Source organism: Pleurodeles waltl, chromosome 4_1, assembly GCF_031143425.1.
Source record: "Pleurodeles waltl isolate 20211129_DDA chromosome 4_1, aPleWal1.hap1.20221129, whole genome shotgun sequence".
In the NCBI taxonomy this organism is placed as follows: domain Eukaryota; kingdom Metazoa; phylum Chordata; class Amphibia; order Caudata; family Salamandridae; genus Pleurodeles; species Pleurodeles waltl.
This window is the reverse complement of record NC_090442.1, coordinates 689,324,216-689,340,760: the sequence shown is the minus strand read 5'-3', so window position 1 is coordinate 689,340,760 and position 16,545 is coordinate 689,324,216.

Genomic DNA, 16,545 nt, shown 5'->3' with positions numbered 1-16,545 from the left:
GACAAACAAACATGGTGCCCTTTTTGCAAATTACTATACCTTCAGTACAAATACTGTACTGGTGACTGCAATGGAGGCTTTAGAGCTGTCCACAGGTTGGCAGGAATGTCCAAATCGGGATAAAATATCCTCTGTCAGAGGAAAGGAAACCATAGCCGGTGCTGACTTAGCAGAGCAGTAAGCCATCCATCCAACCTAAAATTACTCTCTTACACATTTTCCAGAAAATGTTCTACATCAATGATTGGAATAAGCCAGACATTCAAAGACATCAAAAGAGTTAATGTGCAAAAACATTTTCAATTGCAGATCTTGCAATTTGCAAAAGAATAGGGTTTGTGACCACAAAATGTTTATTTATTGTGCAATAAATAGATATTTGTTGACAAAGCATTTCTAACTCACGAAATGTGTTTTGCGACCCATTCTCAATGTCAATTAGGAGTAGGCGTGAAAGGGATGTCTTCACTAATTAATATTCAGAATGGTATCAATGGTTTAAGACCACAATTGTGCTTGCAAACCATTAATAAGTTATAGACTCCTCAAAGGCATTCACAACTCATCTGCAAAAAGGAAGTTGTACCATTTGGAGAGCTCTCTCTATTGAAATTGTCTTGAGTGTGGCCAAGGGTAGCAACCAGTGGTTAGTAGACCACTGCCTACTCCCACCAATGTATCCCTAAGCGGCAATGATTATTTTTAAAGCAGTGCTAATTCTTTTAACAAAGATAGGTTTCTTAAGTAAAACATGTTTCCCAATTGAGAATGTAAACATAGTGATGGAGGTCTGCTCTTCTTTACATATCTTCATGTTTGTAGGCAATTGCACGAGACCACAAATAACAACCTGCCTAAATAATAATTATTATCCCAACATCTAATAAGTTTGAAACAAGACAAAAACTCTCAAATCCTATAGGGATACTGACCCAACTTTGGCATTGGATGGCATAATTGTACTTCTATTTGCTCTTTCAATACTGCAGTAATTTCTCACAAGTAGATTCTCTTTTTGAAATGAAGATGTCATGTCTGTTCTTTGTTTCCCAAAGGTTTTACATTATACAGATGTTTTCCTCAATTCACAATTTAAAGCCATGCTACCAATAGGACAGTAGAGACAGGTAAATCATCCTCGCACAAGCTTTTCAGCTTTTAATATCAGGACTGTAAGCTTCCTTGCAAGTGTGATATGGCCACCTTTCACACAGGCTAAAGATGTCTGTACATTCTTTAGCATGCCTTGCTAAAAAAGATGATAAATGCCAGGAGAGTATTACATTAAAGAAAACACTGAGCTAGCTGCAAAGCCACTCAAGGAAGCCAAATATCTTTGTATTGCTCAGCCATCATTTCATAGGATTTCTTTAAAATGGGAGATTTGAAACAAGTGGACCCTTTGCAAAAAGCCCTTTTATGCCATTTACAATTTCTCAGTACTGTTTAAACAATTCAAATTCAAATTCAGCATTGAATAAAAGGCAACACATTTCTTTTCAAGTACTGATATGAATTTTACTGGCTCGTCATCTCTGAAGATGTGAATCTGGCAACCAGTCATCAAGCTGTGAGCCTCAACATCATATTCTGCATTAGCCTGTGTTACATAGTACAGTTCGGATCTCCAGCACTCTGTAAAGTCACTCTAATCTTATGTTTCCAATTATGCACGTAGCATTTGAGTGGACACCACTGCTGCACACTCCCCCATTCCGTTCTTTACTTGTGTAATTCTGTTCTTCATGGGGCACTTTAAAGCTATAGAATATTGGTACTACCCACGTCTCTGTGAGTGCTATTCAGGCGCAGACATAGGGTAACTAAGTGAAATTACAGCAACATTATAAGAGATTATGCAGAATTACACAAGGATCATAATGCCCAACTTACCGTTGTTTTCATAGCACAAAATGCACTTTTGGGTCACAAACCAACCAGAGGATGCATTTTTGCACGAAGTAAATAGTGCAAAATGCAACAGATCATGAACAGCAGCAGCCAGCGACATCTCACACTCTGTTCCTGTGCTCATGCGTACGCATATTTCCCCAAAATTACTCAAATGAGTATACTCACATATTGTTTGGTAATTTTGTGTCACAAGAGTAACTCAAAATTGCTAATATTACCCCAATTACTCTGGCATAATCAAAATTTCAGAGAGGGCTTCTTATATGTTTGCTGAGCTACCATTTCTGAACGTATAGATCGAAGTGCCCTTGAAAAGTAGAAGGGATGGTGAAAAAAGAGGGCTTTGGCCTTTGTTGACACAGAATGATTAGGCCTGAAGTTTGTAGTGCTTAACCTCAATACTTGTATTATATAAAGTGTGCAAATCCCAATATATTCACGAATAATGCAAAGTAGAGAGAATTCACCATTGAGAAAATTAACAAACGTCTTATTATATATAATCAGTCATACAGGTATATTTATAATGCTTCAGGCAATTATCCAGGCTGTCAGTTTGTCCTCCGGTGTGCAAATTCAATTCTTATTACGTTTCTTGAAACTTACTTTTGCTCATCGGAGAGTCAAGCATCTTTATATTGGCAACAAACTAGAAGTCAGTAGGATTCTCCATGCGCACTCCTGATCAGCCATCTGTGAGGCGGAGCACAACAATTGCAAAGGATGGAAAGACATTGAAAATTTTTCTAGCTGTTGCGTTTAGACTATTCAATTCTATTAAGGACACAGAGGCGAGGATTATGCTTCTCTTTCTATGCTTTATTAACTTCAGTAGCCAATTATAAAGATTATTCACAAAAAACTACAAATCCCATGAACCCACCATAGTAGTAGAACAACCATAGAGTCCAGACCTATAAAACCTTCCTGACGCAAAGTTTCTTCCTCTTTCTTTTCACATAGACATAGTTACTTCACTAATGCTGAAGAGTCACAATTAAACCTGGAATCCAGAGAAAAGAAGAACGACCAACATCTGAACCAGAAAGGACGAACATCCCATCAACAACGGAGAAGGAGAAGAAGAATCCCCAGAGGAAATCTAGGCGATGGAATCCGAATCATTTATCCTCTTGACTTAGGATAAAGAAAATAACGAGCAATAAACAGTGTCTTATATATAATAAGCAGATAAAATCAAACACTTTTTTTTGTACACAATACAATATCAGGGTGGGAATTAATATTATTATGTGTTTTAAAATCACATCAACATTATGCAATACAACGTATAAATATATCAGGAAAAAATTAAAGCCGAAACAATAATCATGGTGGGATAATAATCGCCACTGTGTCCTTAATAGAATTGAAAATTCTAAACACGATAGCTAGAATATTATTCATTCTATGTTACGGCCGGAGGCTCAGATTATGCTAGTTTAAAGTCCTGCCATAACTACTGACGACACATCCAAAATAGGTTTATAATAAACCTTTTGAAAGTGGAATCAGAGGACCAATCTGCTGCGTTCAAGATATCTTCTAAACGAGAACCAAGAGCAAAAGACTTTGATGCCATAGCACCCCTCAAGGAATGCGCTCCTAATTTGGAAGTATCAGTACCAGCTTCAGCCAAAATCCATTTCACCCATCTGGCAAGGGTAGCCGAAGAAACCAGTTTAAATGGCTTTTGGAGGGAAATAAGCAGCTGCCCAACATATCAGACCGGAATTCAGAAGTACTTACCTCATAATCTTTTAGGCATTGAACAACGCAAAGTTTGTTATTATCCAGAAAAGCTGGGTAGGATATCAACCTGGTGTTGCACTCAGTCCTTCTACATATGACAAATGAAACATCTTCAGGAGAGAAATGTCTCCCTGCTAAATCTAAAGCTTTAACATCAGAAACATGTTTACAAGAAATGAGACAAAGCAGGATGGTAAGCTTGGCAGAATGTTGCTTCCTGGCGAGGTATTTATTGGAAGGCCAGGAATCTAAAAACCTTCGAACAATGTTAACATCCCAAAGTTCAGAATAGTTGGGTAGAGGGGGATTTAACAACCTAATGCCCCGAATCAGTTTACAAACAACATGTAACTGACCAACAGGTCTACCATCAATAAAGACATGGCTGGCAGAAATGGCTGAGCAAAAAAATGTTGATAGAATTATAAGCCACCCCAGAGGAGCTCCAGGCAATTGATATGCAGAGATAGTTCATGCTGGGACCAACGACCTCCAGTAGATAAATGGCCGCAACAAGCCCTCAACCCCACAGGCTGGCATCTGCTTCTATGATCAGGTCCTAGGGAAAAATGTCTCTCCCTTTCCATGCTTCTATGTGAGATAACCACCAAGAGATTTCCATCTTTGCCTCCTCTGATAGGGGGACTGACTGGGAGTAAGACAGGCCCTAGTTCAGGTGCATGATCCTGAGGCGTTGAAGGGACCTGTAATGCAGGGGTCCCTGAAAGATCGCTTGAATAGAGGAGGCAAGCAGCCCCACCAGGTGAGCTAGGAACCTCAAGGATAAAGTCGTCTTGGAGAAGGCTAACCTCAATTCTCTCTTGATATTCCTCACTTTTGTTGGAGGAAGAATCAACTTAGCAGAGGGCGAGTCCACCAGGAAACCTAGGAATTCTATGGATTGAGAAGGGATTAGAATGGAATTTTGGAAATTGATGACAAAGCCTAAATCTTGAAGGAGACAGATCGCCCATTCCAAGTGGATCATAACCGTCTGCGGAGATTGGGACATAATTATAATGTCGTCCAGATAAATGATCAGGCGAATGCCCCTGGTTCTCAAGCATTCTACCACCGGCCTCATCAGCTTCGTGAACCAACATGGGGCCGACGACAGGCCGAAGGGAAGCACCTTGAATTCATAGACCTTTCTCTCCAAACAAAACTGGAGGAAACGTCTGTGGGGAGGAAAGATGGGAACGGATAGATAAGCATCTTTCAGAATCAGACGGACCATCCAATCTCCAGTCAGGAGGATGTCCCGTAATAAATGAATGCCCTCCATTTTGAAATGGCGATACAGGATCCACTGGTTGAATTCCTTTAGATTGAGGACTAATCTTGAGCTGCCACCCTTCTTGTCTACCAGAAAAATGGGGCTCACGAAACCTCGGGATGCAACTCTGCCTCCTCTATTGCATCTTTGGACAGAAGGGCCAGAATTTCTTTTTGAATGATACTCTGATCTGAGTGGGAATAATACAGAGTGCTGGGAAAAGGAGGTTGAAGAGGAGATTGAAAGAACTCTATCTTGAATCCCTGAAAGGATTCTAGTACCCACAGGTTGTTTGAAAGTTTTTGCCAATTGTGATAGAAATATTGAGTGCGACCCCCTAAGGAAACCTCTTCCCACTGAATAATTCTCACCTGAATAGGAGGAATCCTGGAGGGCGGCAGCTGAACCTCTGAACCTTCCTCTACGGAAACGGTCTTTGAAGTAACGTCTGGAAGGATAGAAGGAGGAGGCTTGGTCTTGATAGGCACCTCTACCTCTGTGACCCTGGAAGCTGTCTCCGGAAGGATTTTGATAACCGCAGCCGAATTGTCGCCCTCTGAAACATCCGGCCCAGGAAAAAAGAGGTTGCAGTGCTCTTTTGATGGAGCCTTGAGCCTTGTCCAAACTAGAAAAGGTGGCAACACATTTAGAGAGTTCCTTGAGAAAGGGGGCTCCAAATAAAAAGCTTTGAGCTGCTGGACCCGCTTCAGAGGAAGCTAGGTCAGCCAATTTAGGGTCCAGCTTCATGAGGATAGAACAACGACATTCATTAGAAATGGCACAGTTAGTATTGCCCAAAAGACATATTGCACGTTGAGACCATCCAATAAGCGTATCAATATCTATAGGAGTGTTGGATTCTTTAGCCTGAAAAGCAAGTTCCAGGATCTTAGTCAGAGGACCTCACAAGTCCAAGAGATTGTCCTGACAGGATTTCCAATCTCTATCGTTACCCTTCTAAGGGTCCTTAGTATATTTTTTTAGGTAGATCACCATGGATGGGTCTATCTTGGGAGTCTCGGCCACCTAGTCGGGAAGATCAGGTCTGGGGCATTCAGAGCGCAAACGTGCGTGTACCTCCTTGTCGAACTCTTGCCGAATGTGGACTTTCACATAGTCAGTGACCCCAAGAGGGGGGATTCAAGCCGTAGATCTGGGGTGTATAATCTCACCCGGTTCAAAAGTTAACAGTTTTTCCTGCTTAGGGTTGTAGGTATGATGGGTTTTTGCCATACGCTTGCGTGGTGGGCATGCATCAGTTTTGGATGAACCCAGGAAGAGGAAGCATCGGAATCATCTGATAATTCTTCAGAGCGGGGTTCAGCAGGCATACTGTAGGGGTGCTCATTAGCCAAAGAAGCTGCAAGTTTTTTGAAGGCTTCAGAGTGGATTTCTTCAGATAGCAAAGTCATGGACTCTTCACTAAGGCCCCAGGTGGAGGGAAGCCAGCCTTGTTGTTGAACAAACCCGTAAAGGTGATGTTTTAACGGGGTAATAGCTTTAGCCAAAGCATCATTAACGGTTTGGCACACGCCTGCGTCCAATGCCTGCACAAGATCCTGTTCAAAGGACCCGGAGTGAGTTTCTTCAAAATAGTAATTCTTATCCCCCTCTTGACATTCTTCATATAGCTTGTTAGAATGATGAGAACAACCCAGAGTAAACAGAAAAGTTATATATATATATATATATATATATATATATATATATATATATACATATATATACATATATATAAATATAATGCTGATCACCACTGTGACCAAGGGGGAGGTTAAATGGGGAGCTGTAAATTCTGACCCAAACTGCAGAAACAGAAATAGAGCGTGGAGGGAGCACTTATACAGATCTAGGCAAAGCCTTGTTTGAATTTTACAACCCTGGAGAGTAAATACGGCAGGGAGTTCAGGGGAGCACAGGGGGTGGAGGCCCTGTAATCATGGAACAAGACCCACGGTGTTCAGAGAACCAAGAACACACGTGGGTACAGCCGCGCTGGAAAAAATACAGGACGTGCGAGCCGGGAAATTCCCTTAATGAAAGGGAAATGTGTTTGCTGGCTGGCGCGTTCTCGGGCGCGTTGTAAACATAAAAATAGGACTGCGTGGCAATGCCGCGCGGTCCAGGCTCCCAAAGACGGCTCCTGCTCCACAAACGCAGGTGGCAAGCCGCCTGGTTCACAAATGAAAGGAATAAGCACTAATAGAACATTGAAGAGCAATGATATAAACAGCGTGCAAGCCCTGCATATGCAAACCAACAACACTATAAGCAATAAAAGCAAAACAATCACGCTCAGAGGAATAATACACTTAACTGGCTGTGGAGCAGCAAAGAAAGAGGAAGAGACTTTGCGTCAGGAAGGTTTTATAGGGTTGTTCTAGTATTATGGTGGGTTCATGGGATTTGTAGTTTTTTGTGAATTATCTTTCTAATTGACTGCTGAAGTTATTAAAGCATAGAAAGAGAAGCATAATGTGATCCCCCATTCCTGACATAGAAATTAGGACAGTGCCACTTTCCAGCATCCTAGTGACATCCCACTCGTAAGTCAACCCTGCTCCGATCCATCGCTTCCTTTCTGATTACAGTCTGCTCAGCCATGTGCCCAGCCTCCCTTCGACATTCATTTGCCTCCATACGCGCGTATGCACACACGCACATCAAATGTACATGCCAGCCATTTTGCGTAGTAAGAAGAGTTTTTGTGAGTGAATACAGAGATACGCACACCATATCTTTTTACAAAAAGTGACGCAGCATCTGAAGGATGTAACATGCACCCCACATTTGACGCTGATGCGCACACCATTATCTAACTTTAAATTAAATTTCGCTTTCATTGGTACATTAACGTGTCAGTGCGCCACATCTGATGATGCGCACACCATACTACTATTTTCAAATTAATAGTAGTTTCATAGGTGCAACAATGTGTATCCATTAGTGTTTCAATGCACCGCCACATTTGACCATAAGGCGCACACCATTATCCTAATATCAAATGAAAGTTAGTTTTCATCTGTGCATCAATGTACTTTTATCAATGAGCACTTAATCTCAGCGCTCTACACGTATCTAGTCATTTTGAGTATTTACTGCTAGTGTATCTATGGCTACAAATAGCCAAACACACAACAGTTACCAATTACTCTAGGAAAAGACTCAAATTTGAAAATCCCATCCTAACCTTCATCATGTTGCACATGAAGTTTTTGATTTCTCAAATGTAAAGTAAGGAATATTCTGGACCAGACTTATAACTTGTATCACTATGCAGCAATAAATAGTGCCACCTCCTGCATTAGCACCAATCCCAGCTTCACCTGACACAGACTGGGAAAAGGAAGGATTTGAGGTGTACCTGGATGAAATCCAAGGTGAGACTTTCATTCATAAACGCAAATATGCCATTCTCAAACAATGTTTAGGCACAGAAGGGCGCAAGGTACTGAATCATACACCCAAATAAATAATATTAATAGTTGATGGTGAGGGTGATGGAGTGGAGGATGAATATACACCCGCAATAAAATCATTAGATGCTTTGTTTAAAACATGTAAACATTTATAAGAGGGTACTAAATACAGGTGAATCAACTTCAATTTACGTAGGTGCACTAAGAATCCTTGTAGTTTCCTGTGAATATAAGGATTTTGAAGAAGAAATGATCAGAGACCAGTTGGTGAAGAAACTAACAAGAAAGTTCAAGAAGCGCTATTGTCTACACCAAATTTACCACTGCAAAAAGCTATAGAAAAATCATCAAAAATTGAAAGTACAACATTTTACATGGATCAAATGGCTAAAGCAGAAAGTGAAAAAAATCACCACAGCAAGATGCACTAACAGACAAGGGCAAATACAAAAACAGCTTGAAAAAGGATGATCTAGAAAAACACATTAAAAGGGGAAATGAAAAGCCAGAACAAAACACACATTCACACATATGAAATGCTACAGGTGTGGAAGTATATCACACTTAAAAAATGAAACAGTATGTCCTGTTGTAGACAAATCCTGAGCCAAATGCATGTAAAAAGGACATGTTGCCAGAGTGTGTAGGTCATCTGGAAGATTGAACTTGGACAAACTACACAGGATTGATTCTAACATACAGAGTGGAGAATCATCACCAAGCAAGGAAGAAGAAGTATTCACCTATTTTTAATCTAAATCTACGAATCATAACATAGATGTACGAGGAATACCTGAACAAGTGTCTAAAAGATGTCTGTGTCTAATATCTATTAATGGTCTGGAGGACGAAGTCATGGCAGATTCAGGATCGCTATTTACGTTATTGGGTGAAGGAAATGGAAAGAGTTATTCAGAGGACAAGGAACAACATTAAAAGATTCCAAAATACATCACGCGAGATACAGTGGAAAAGCAATAGGTGTTAGGAGAATTTGATGCAGAATTGAAATTTATGGATTTGGAAACACAAAGAATGGTATATGTAACCAAGGATGATGCACGTTTTTTAGGCTGGCATGACCAAGGGAATCTCGGTAATCTACTTGATCCCAATAATCCAGAACAAGTGGTACGTAGACAAGATTACATATAATAGATAAGTGGAAAGAGTTATAACTAGAAGAATTTAATGAAGACTTGTTCTAGGGAGTCATACATAAACTAAGGATAAAAGAAAATGCTCACTCGAAAGTTCATAAGGTAAGTAGGGTAACACTGGCTTTACAAGAAGAATTAAAAAGCTGCTTACCAAATTAAGTAAGAATGATGTAAATGAGGCACTGAATCTTCAGATTGGGTTACTCCAGTTGTCTTAGCTTGACACGTGTGTAGATTTATGAGATCTCACAGAACAGAGATGAGTAGATCAACATCCAATACCCAACACAACAGAAATGCTGTCCACAATAAAAGCTGGTAAAGTGTTTAGCTTATTGGATGTGACATCAGCATACCACCAAATCAGTTTATATTCTAATACAAGATATCACACAACATTCATCAGTCCTGAAGGGTTATTTCAATTCAATACATGCCCTCAGTTTAGCCTCAGTGTCTGCTGTATTTCAAAGAACAGTCAAGAGTTTATTTAAAGGCTTGTGTGGAGTGAAACCCTTTCAGGGTGATGTGTTAGTTTATGGAGAAACTAGTAGTCAGCATGATGAGAGCTTGCACTATGTCATGGAATTTGGCTGGAATAAAGGACAAATTGATTGATGATAATTGGCTGTCTTATATAGCGAGGTATGACATTTGCTTGTTTCAAGAAACATGGGTTAACAAAAGAATTGTTCTCAGTGGGTATACCTCGTAAAGTATAGAGGCTAAACCATCTGAGAAATTTGGAAGGGCCAGTGGGGACCTATTAATTCTATTGAAGAATGATTTACCTAGCCCATTAAGGTTATGCAGATAAACTTGCGTGATGTCTTGGGTATTATTATATCTTTTTCCTCTGTAATTCGCATTGCTTTTATCAATGTTTACGCACGTCACGTAGCGGCAAGTAAGGATTCCCCAACTCTGTTCTCTTTGGAAGAGGCAATCTATTTATTTATTCCTGTGTGTGTTGTTGTTCCACAATGCAAGTTGCTGCGTTGACTCACCCAGCAACAGGGAGTCGTGTTATGGGTGTTTCTGTGGATGTTCTCATATAACACTCATGGAATCTGACACATTTCCAGATTTCCAAGGTTTTGTAAACCTGGGAATGCATTGCCTACACCTCTCCAGTGGAGGTGTGAAGGTGATGCAATGAGAAAAAAAAAACTTTATTTCTCCTCATTTGTCCATTTTTCTATATGTGCTGTAATCTGCAGCAGACATAGAAAAGGAAAAACTCCACTTGTGATTGTTTCTTTGGAGGAATGTGTCCCTTCCTGCACCAAAACAATCATCCACTCAATGCAGGCACCCTTGCAGCATGGTGCAGGGGTGCCTGCATTGGCTCATGGCAGCCCATTGTTTGCCAATGCAGGGCAAAAGAACCGAAATGTGCCATTTCTGTTGTAGATACAGCACATTCTTGCCCTTTCCTTTTGACACAGGACAGTGCTGCTAGAAGACTTGCAGCTCTGCCCTGCGTCAAATGTTTGTAAATATGGCACACACTTTAGGAAATTTGGAGTAGAGCTTAGGTGTAGGAATTAGGAAAGTAAAAGTAATAGGTAAACTCAAGTTGAGTCCATCATACTAGGCAATCTGATATAGAAAAGTACAACATTACTGTGTTTGTCTCTGCTTGTCAAAACATATTTTTTGGGAGATTAACTTTACCACTAATCTTTTTTTTATCTTCTTCTTTATTTCTTACCTCGGCACCCAAGGGGAATAAGAGGGCAACATTTTCAGCGAGTCCAAGAGGAGAAGCAGACAGTACTAGTGTCACCACCAGTGCGGATGCTGCTGGACTTGCTGGCCCCAGTAAATCTTCCTGTTATATTATTTTTATTTCCCTCATTTTATTTTGATTTTTCTTCATTTCAAAATATATTTTCATTTAGTTTTACTATGGCTATATACCTTTTTTGTACTTACTTTCATTCTATGTAAGCTTTGTAAAATTCTTGTTATCCCTGCATTTATCTATTTTGCATGTTCCTTCTGTCCCTGACTTCCTCCTGTCTTATCTAGCTTCCGTCTACTTTGTTACTAAGCTTGACTTTCCCTTCTCCCCCTATATATCTTGCAGATTGGTACTTAATTATTTTAGGACAGATACTCTACTAACAAGATTGCATGCCAAAGTCATCTTTTCTACACATGTTTGTAAAGGTTTTATTTGCCTTGCTCATGCCCCAAGACCTCTCCCTAGGTTCTACTGGATTAACCAAAGCATTCCACCCCTTTCTTGCGCTTCGGTGACTTAGCTGAGCTCTGCATCTCCATTACTAAACACTTGTGTCTGATTTGTCTACCTTGCTTTTCTAAAAATTGACACAATTCCTAAAGTGAATGATAGAAGAGAGAGGTGTAATGATCAATTGTGGTTGTATTTATTTTGTTGGAACTAAATTGTGTAACATTTTTTCCAGCCGCACTGACCACCAATGCCGGGGCCAGTGGCAGCACCATTGCAATGGAAGCAGCAGCGGTCAGAGGGGAGAACGGGTGGCAGCAGGGATGGACGCTCATATTGCTCTTGCTCATTGACAATTACTAATAAACTCACTGCAAGGTTGTTGCTTGTGAAGCCCCAGATTTAGCAGCTGTAGTGGGGACTGAGGGCCAGATGTATCAAGCTCCCGGTTTGAATTTCCTAAATAGTGAATTTTAAGAAATTGCGATTTTAGAAATGCAAAATGGGATGTATCAAAATTGCGATTCTGAAATTGTGATTTCTTTAAATTCGCAAATGCAATTTGCGAGTAGCAAACACCAAATCGCAAAGAAATAGCGATTCGGTATTTGAAAATCGCAAATTGTGAAAACGGCAAACCGGAACAGCCTGATGACATCAAGAACCAGGAAGTGAGTCAGCCCATGCTGTTTCCAGGAACCACACCCACAGGAGTAGGCAGAGAGACACAGTCCAGCACCAAGGTGCCAGCTTTGTGAGCCAGCCAGGACCAACTGCAACATGGCCAATGATGGGAATGTGAAGGAGATAGGAGACAGGAAGCGCAAGCTCAAATTCAGTGAGCAGGAACTGTATGTGCTCACTGAGGAGGTGGTCAGGAACCATGACAAACTGTTTGGGATGAACTAACTTCAGGTACCTGAAAGTGAGAAGAGGAAACTGTGGTCAGAAATCCAGACCAAAATATGCGCAGTGGGTGTTGCGCAGCGCTCTGTTGAGGAGATACGCAAGCGATGGTATGACTTGCAGATGTCCCGGGCTCTGCTGCAGCAGAAGGTGGAAATGTGGGGGATGTTGAAACACAGACACAGTCCAACTCCAACACAAGTGAGTCTTCCAGTATTGCACTAGACACAGGGTAAGGGTGTTTCCTCTCCCAGAGTATAACCAGGGCTCAGATGAAATGCTGGATGAAGTCCCCACACCACCCCCAGAGGCTAGATCCACAGGAAGACTACAGTCCCTGCCCCAGCGTCAGTCAACTCCCCTCAGGAGGTGTCATGAAGCAGGCAGACAGTGCAAAGATGAAGGAGAGGGCCCATCAATCTTTGGCGGCCTTGAAGCTTCCATGCTGAAAGTGCAGCACCTGCAATGCAAACACATGAGGTCAATGCACAGGCAGTTGGTGTCAATCGATCATAACATGGGCAGTTTGAGTCTCACAATGACAACATGGGAGTACTGCAATAGCAGATAGATGTACTCAATGAAAACATTGGATCAATGAACAAGTAGTTGGAGTCTCTGAATGAGGGACAGCAAAAAGCAGCAGAAATCACAAATGATTTGGCACCTCTGCAATGAGATTCAGCAGGAGCGTGTCAGTCACCCTAGGCATCATCACCAATTCATGGGAAGGTTTGATGGGTTCCGCAGATCGGTCAATCTGCTCTCCAGCTCAACTGCCTTAATTTCACGACGTGCTGTCGCATACAGGTGGAGATGGCACATTGCAGTTGGGACGTTGCACAGGGAATGGTGCAAATAACCAATGTTCTGGATGCAATGCAGACAGCACGCAGTGCTCCAAATAGCGAACTGGGTGGTGGGGATAGTGAGGAGTTTTCTAGCTTCAGCAGTCTTACAGCCCCTGTGATGGATCCTAGGCATTGCAGTATCAGACACAGTACTGCATGTGAACCCGCAACAAGAGGTGCCAGTAATGCCACTGTCTCCTGGAATAAACAGAGAGTAAAATGAGTACTGTTGATATCTGACGTCACAAAAACATCAATGCACCATTGTCAACCCAGTAGATATCCTTCGCAAAACTCCCCAGCTAGCAGTCTTGTGTGAATCCTGCTGTGGCAAAAGATGTATGAGTCATGTGTGCTACCTGGGTATGTGGCCACAAGATCGGCAATGACGTTGGAGGCATTGCTAATCACCTATGTGTTCATGGAAAGATGCTTCTTATTGTTGCGATACACATACTCGGTGGTTGATGGTGGACAGATTGCTACATGTGTACCATCAATGGCACTTATGACATGTGGTAACTGTGCAATCTGGTAGAAATGCATTTTCGTCTGTTGTAATTCCTGTGGTGTGTTGGGGAATCTTATGTGCTCTTGTATTTTGCTCAGCATGGCATTGAGAAGTGCATTGAAGAAGCGTGAGAGAGCACTCTGTGAGTCCCCTCCAGCTGCTGCTACAACCCCTTGACAGTATCCTGAGGCTAATAGGTGCAGGGAGCATAATACCTGCACATGGGTGGGTATACTATTGGTCCTGTGTGTGGTGCGCTGCAATATTGGTTGTAGATCTGCTATCAGGTCAAGTATCATGGCTGAGCTTCACCTGTACTTCTCATAAATATCATCCTCTGTCTGGTCAAATAGGGTTATGCTCTCCTGTCTTCTCCTCCCTCTCCTCAAACCTGCCAAAATCCTCATTCTCCTCGCCATCACGTAGAGTGCAGCCATTGTGGAAAAGAGGCTGAGTCATTCTGGGCCTCTTTATATAGGTTGCACCTGATTACCACCTGATTTCAGTTTGTGGTAAATTGCATGTGCAAAAGGCCATTCTGTGAATATTCGCAATTTGCGAATTTTTGATGTATCGCATTGCGACATGGTTTTGCGTGTCGCAATCAGTGTATCGCAATTTGCGTCAGGATTTTGCGAATCGCTATCTGCGACTCACAATTCTTTGTCGCAGTTTGCGTCCCGCAAATAGCGATTTGTTAAATCATGTCGCTATTTATGATATGCTGTTTGCGACACGCAAAACTATGTAAAATTCGCTAAAATTCGCAATTTTAGCGATTCCTTATTTTTACACTGTGAATGCCTTTCATACATCGTGGAGGGCATTCATGCATTAGCAAATGGGCCATTTTCACGATTCGCACCATTTGTGAATGCAAAAAAGTTTGATACATCTGGCTCTGAGTTCTTAATATTAATGGTCTCTTCTCTCTGCAAACAAAGGATGGAGAGTTAAAAGAAAGAATGGGAAAATGCTATGAGTATAAAGATGTTTGAGTGAAAGGAAAAGATGCACAGGTGAGTGATAGGAGATGAATGGGTGGGTGAAAAGATAGATTTAAGGGGTGAAAGGATGCATCAGTGGGTGAAGGGTGGATGGGTAAACACCAATGCTCGAGTCAGGAATGGTTGGATGTTAATGAACAATGTATGGGTAAATGGAGGGATGGGTGAAAACAGGGTGCTTGAAAGGGTGGATACTGGATGGGTGAGTCTATGGATGGACGGATGGATGGAAGGATTGGAATAGTGAAGGACTAGATGAGAGAATGTAAGCTTAAATCAAATGGTGGGTATCAAAGGGAGACTAGATGAATGGAAAGATGAATGTATAATAGCTTTGATCAAGAAGAAATAAGGGAGCTGTTGTGGAGAGGAATTTGTCTGTTGTTCACCTGGTTTGCATGGTTATCAAAGCTTTGGTTCAGATTGGGGGTGTTTTAATTTTCTGTCTTTTCCCTTAATTCCCTGTAGTTAAAGGAAAACGGAAATGTATCCTCCTCCCCACCATCATCCCTCCCTCCCCATTTGTCACCAATGTTGTATGATGTAACTGCAACTTGCAATGTGCAATAGTGTTTTTTGTGCAATGTGTGTATCTGCTTCAGTTGATGCAGCATTTACAAAGTTGTTAATGCATTGCAAACAGAAAAATATGTTTTCCTTATACCCAGGTGCCCAATCTGTCACCTCCAGGTGCTTCAGTTCTTTATTCTTTCCAAAGTCCTGTCCCAGCCACCCAAAAATGTTTTAAAATTCCTTTTGCCATGCACCACATTTATATATAATTTATTATTTCATGGATTCATGCCACTTCAAATTTTACCATTTTGACATCTGTCAACTACAGAGAGACATGTGTGGGTAATAAATGGACCCCTCACTCATCATAATTAGCAACATCAAAATCCAATGGCCATGAGGGACCAGCAATTTACTGCTAGTGTGCCACTGTACATTTTAAAAATTGTTTGAAAAGAGCACGGTTTATAATTTGTCATTTTCCTTTTTCTTTTTTGCTATAGCTACTCCTAGTGGACTTCTTCCTGCTCCGCAGGAGATAGCAGCCCAGCAGCAGAGGCTGGAGGGCATCTAAAAATGAATATCGGCGGCTGGTAGCACTCCAGGAGGAGGAAGAAAAGGCCAAGGCCGCACTCATGGCCGCCAGCCCTAGCTCCTCCAGTCAACCGCCAGCACCTCCAGCCTTCCTGTGGCACCACAATCACAGTCGGCAGCTGACATCAACCCAACCCAGTTAAAACACTCCTGCCCCTCCTCACACCAGGAACGCATATTTCAGTGCCAGGTCCTGTAAAATCTTGCGTGACTAGACCGATGGGTGGCACGTATGGAGGCAACCCCCAATGTTATATGAACCCGACTGTGAACGACGCACCCTCTTCGGACTCTTTTTAAAAAACATTTTTTGGGTGGGAGGGCCACTTGTGGGTGGAGAGAATGGGGAGGGAGTTGGGATGGGGTTTGAAGGTTACTTGGACCTTTTGTTGGACTTTTTGGGGACAGGGCTATTTGTTACGGGAGATGGTGGTAGGCC